The following is a 4,802-nucleotide window of genomic DNA, read 5'->3' as shown; positions in this document are numbered from 1 at the left end:
GTCCTTTCCTCAAGGAGAGACAGACACAAACACAGAGCCCACACACCGGCTCTCACTGGTGAGGGTGCAGCACAGATGCTTGAAGCAGGGAAGCAAAGCAAGGAGCTGGGGGAGGGCTTCTGAGTTAATGTGTGACCCAACGCTGCAGGGAGGACTTCAAGATCAGACTGTGATGCTGATGCGGAGGGTGGGGGGATGGAGGGTGTGGGGACGACTGACGACCTGCTCGCTCAGGTAGCTCCGGCTGCAGTAGACACACTCGGGCTCGGACGGCGAGCGCTCCACGCAGCCATTCGGGATCCCAGGCTGCTGGGGTCTGCAGTGCCAGGACTCCCCTGGGTGCCTCCACTGTCCGATGGGGACGGATGGGCCAGGCCAGGAGTGGGCACCCCCCTGCTGCCCACTTCCCATGGGGCCAGCGGGTGCAGGGGCCTGGGAGGAGGGGCTCTGGTGGGGGCAGCTGCAGTGCACTCTAGCAGAGGCTGGGAACGTGGCTCTCAGCGCAGAGCTCACCATCTGTGCCACGAGGCGAGGGGGCGGGGCAGGGGGACGCCAAGAAGAGGCCAGATTCTGGGTGTTTCGGGGGTAGAACCAACATGTGCTGACAGCTTGGACGCTGGGTGGGCAAGAAACAAGCGTGGAGAGTGGGTCCCAGGCTCCCGCATGAGTGAGGGGCCAGTGGGACAGCTGCTCCCTGCGGTGGGCTTGGGGGGCGGGGCAGATGCTCATCGTGGACTTGTTGGCTTGGAGGTGCCTGGTAGCATCTAGATGCAGAGGACTCGATGGTAGTTGGGTGCTGTGACGGTTAATTTTATGTGTCAACTTGACTGGGTCATGGGGTGCCCAGGTCTTTGGTCCGACGTTATTCTGGGTGTTTCTGGATGAGATTAACATTTAAATCTGTGAACTGAGACTGTCCTCCTCGTCCCATCAGACTGACCTCCCCCGAGTTAGAAAGAATTCTCCTGCCGGACGTCCTCTGAAACAGGATATCGACCCTTCTCCACCCTTGGCGTGAACTAAAGCACCCACTCTCGTGAGTCCCAGCCCGCCGACCCACCCCACAGGTCTTGGGACTTCTCGGCCTCCCCGCTCACGTGGACCGATCCTTGTAATACCTCTTTCTCTGTATACACACCCTGTTGTTTCTGAGGAGCCCTGACCAACACAGGTGCGCCTGCAGGAGTCCAGGGAGAGGTGTAGGCAGCAAACCTCGAGTTGCTTAATCACCCCCAACAAGGTGGGTCCCCGGGAGGCACTGCAGGCAAGTGAAGAGAGGAGAGCTCGGCCAAGGCCGGCAGACCAGGGACAGGAGCACGGCCAGCTGGGCAAGCTGTGCTGGGAGATGCTGGCCTCGTGGCGGCCACCCAGCAGTGCTGTTCCCATCCTGGTCACGGCCCGGCCACTGTTTCCCGTCCTCCTTCTGCAGACAGCACGACAGTTGCCCAGGACCTCATGCCATTTCCTCCGTCTCGGCCCGAAGCAGGTCTGTGGGATGGAAGGACTCGCCTGTTCGTCGTCCGGCGGTGCATGGACTCGCTCCAGCCGGCTCCGTGTGAGAGTTCAGCTCATCGTCTTAAGATGATAAACTGAGCAGAGTCTTATGACCCAGTAACTCCTAGAACCTCCGGTGTCCACCCCGGTCGATGAGCTGAGGCTGCATTAGAGTTCCTGGACGCCCGCCCGTTTGGTTACTAGGCTTTTGTCTGTTACCATCCAGGCTGCGGAGCCAAGTTGGCGTAGGAAGGATGTTTTTCTGTTTAATGGACAGTCTCTGGAGGGCTCCAATCTTCCTTCGAGGTTTCCCCTCCCTGGGGCACTTTCTTTGCCAGTTGTTTTCCTGCCATGAGGTCCTTGGGGTCCCCAGGCACCTGCAGCTCAGAACATCTTGTCTTTTGTTTTGGTTTGGGGTTTTTTTGCACAGGTGGAAAATGCTTTATACTTCCCCTGAGCTGATGAAATTCCACGTATGGAGGAAATTATTTTGGAATATGAACAAAAAATACCAAAAAACAGGACCGCCACCCAGCAGGACGGCTGCAAAATACATCACTATGTTATTAAGAAGGGTGTCAGAACAGCCAAGTTGGATCATCTGACTGAGTTCACAGAAAAAGTGGGGGATTTCAAAGTTTGTGCAGAAGGACAGTCGTAATGTTGTTAAGCTTTGTAACAAGGAATTCAGGACACTCATGATCCAGGACATCAGTACCAGCGGTCCACAGTACCAGCGGTTCATGACGACTGTGCAGTGCAGGGGGTGGCAGATGGCCACAGAGTGGTCAGAGGCCATAGTGTCAGGGGAAAGATGTCCAACACTGCAAAGAATGTGAGAAAATAAATCTGTGTGACGCATCCTTCATAGCTAATAACTTTGCTCTATGTCTGGATAAAGCATCCTCTCTTAAACGACCCACAGCCGGGGTCCAGGGTCTCGCCCTTGGAGGAATGGAATTAATTTGAGATTGTATGTAATGAAACAGTTCTATATCTACATAAAGTTAAGGCTAAGCTCCGCAACAACATTTCTAATACAATCCCCACTTAAGGGTGGGTGGATTTACCTACCGAGAGGGAGGTGCAGCCCAGGGAGACACGAGCAGGCTCTGGTCCCGTCACCACAGCACCAGCGTGCGCGCCTGCCTTGTGGGCAGGAGGGGTGGGGTCTCCCTGAAGTCTACCAGCTTCTGAGGGTCCCTCATGTATTCCATGGGCAGGGAATTCACCTTGCACCGTGAACCAGAAAAGTGTCCAAGATTTAAAGAGCTGAACGTAAAAATCAAACACAGACGTAAACACAGAGTACCTGACACCGTTATGGTAACTACTGAGGATAAAGGCATAAATCAGGGCGGGAAGAAAGACTGACAGATTGAAACAAACAACGACAAAAACCCAAACAAAGTGAAAAGGCATATGACAAACTGGGAGAAATATTTGCGGCAAGTAGAACAAACAAAGGGTTAACGTCTTGCTGTTTAAAGGACGTCTATATATCAATTTAAAAAAGACTAAGAAAAAACAGATGATAAGGCAACAGGCAATTAACAAGAAGAACAGCAAGTGGTCAATTATGTGAAAATAGCTCAACGCCATACATAAAACGGTAAATAGACCGCGTTTCAGTGATCAGATTAGCAGGCGTTAAAAAGGATGTCATTCCCGGTGTGGAGGGAACATGGTGGACATCGGAGCTTTTGCCCCTTGTTTCTGTGGGATACATTGATAAAATCCACCAAAAAATCTCTCTGACTTCTTAGAATTAATCCTGACGATATAATGAGAGACGTGCCCCAAATATACGCCCGACAGTGTTTGCACAGCATTCTTATTAGAGCTAAAATCAGAGCAAATAAGTGCTCAACAATACAGGATCAATCTATAAATTTTATGTATTCAAAACAATGTCATTCTCAACACTATTACAATGACCCAGTAGATCTACATTATTGATCTTGAAAACTGCTAGTGATATAGTTATTCCATGAAAAATTGTATAGGAGAGACCACACATGGCATCCCCGGACTCTACAGGACAGTGTGCATAGTTCTGTGTGTTCGTGCAGATACAGATATGTCAGTCGTTTTTCTGTGTGATGGAGCTGTGTCTTTTTCTACTTTTTGTTTATTAATTGTATGTTTTTATGCAATTAATAGGTAGAGCTTGTATAGCAAAAGTGACAATGTTTCCCGTATTCCACGCCCTAGGTCTCAATTCTCTGGAAGCGTGGTTTGGACAGCCAGCCTCTGCAGTCTGCTGTCCCATCACCTGCTCCGAGTGGAGCCTCCTGGAGGGACAGGCCTGGCAAGCTCCCTGGGCTGGAGGACGTACAACTGAGTAAAGGCTCCGCCCCGAGCACATCCAAATGGAGTCTGAGCACCTGCTGTGAGCTCAGACGCACCTGCTGTGAGCTCATTCCGCGACGGAATGTTCTGGAGCGGCCATAGCAGGTCAGAGCGGGAGCTCTGGCAGACACCCACCGTCAGATCCCAGGATGGAGAGGGACGTGGCGAGTGTGACAGAGCCTCCGCGAAGCAGAGTTAATCATCGCTGCCGGGAAACCACCACAAGGACAGGGTGTTCGGAACAAAAGCTCGGTGTCCGGGAAGAACGCTTCTAAACCAGCTCCCATTACGGAACAGAAGCTAACATCAGGAGGTGAACAGAAACCAGGGACGCTGAGCGATATTTCAGGATGAAGGTGTGAGACGAAACCTAACCGCTCGCTGGGTGCACTGGGGTAGGCTGACCGCAGAAACAAACAGACCCCGAACTGTTCAAAGGCACAAACACAGAGAAGCGTATTTACTGCCTGAGTATAAAGTGGAAAGAGGCTCTAGCTGATGGGCGGGCAGGGCGCGGGGTGGATGTCTGAGTAGAGGGACAGAGGATCCCTCCTCCACGCAGGCGTTCAGGGACCAGCTACTAGAGGCTCCTCTGTCTCCCCAGGGCCACCGGGCTGCCGCAGGGAAGCGGGGCGGGAGCAGCCTCTGCAGGTGCTGCGTCCCTGCTGCTCGGCTGTCAGCTGGAACTCAGTCAGAGCCCACCGGCCACAAGGAGGCTGAGTGATGTCCCCAGACGGTGGACCAGGAGAAGGGCGGCTGGGTCTGTGAAGCAGCGCCTGCATGCATTGTTGACAGATGACTATTTATACACTTGAGAAGTTCCAGTGCTTTCTAGAATAAAAATGATTAAGACGAGTTTGGATTTGGCAATGACGCAGGTACAGATTCATACAGACGCAGTGGGTCACTTTAACTCTGCCACTGACAGCAAGAAACCAGGGAATTTCTAGACGCAC

The 4,802-nt window shown here is 52.6% G+C and overlaps 1 pseudogene; it reads right to left on the bottom strand.

Moving 5' to 3' along the window:
* Nucleotides 1-1,012: 1,012 nt before the first annotated feature.
* Nucleotides 1,013-3,917, bottom strand: LOC109547768 (olfactory receptor 1571-like; annotated as a pseudogene).
* Nucleotides 3,918-4,802: the final 885 nt, after the last annotated feature.

This window comes from Tursiops truncatus, chromosome 4 (genome assembly GCF_011762595.2).
Source record: "Tursiops truncatus isolate mTurTru1 chromosome 4, mTurTru1.mat.Y, whole genome shotgun sequence".
NCBI lineage: Eukaryota > Metazoa > Chordata > Mammalia > Artiodactyla > Delphinidae > Tursiops > Tursiops truncatus.
Note: the sequence above shows the minus strand (reverse complement) of the source record. Positions and strands in the feature narration are given on the sequence as shown.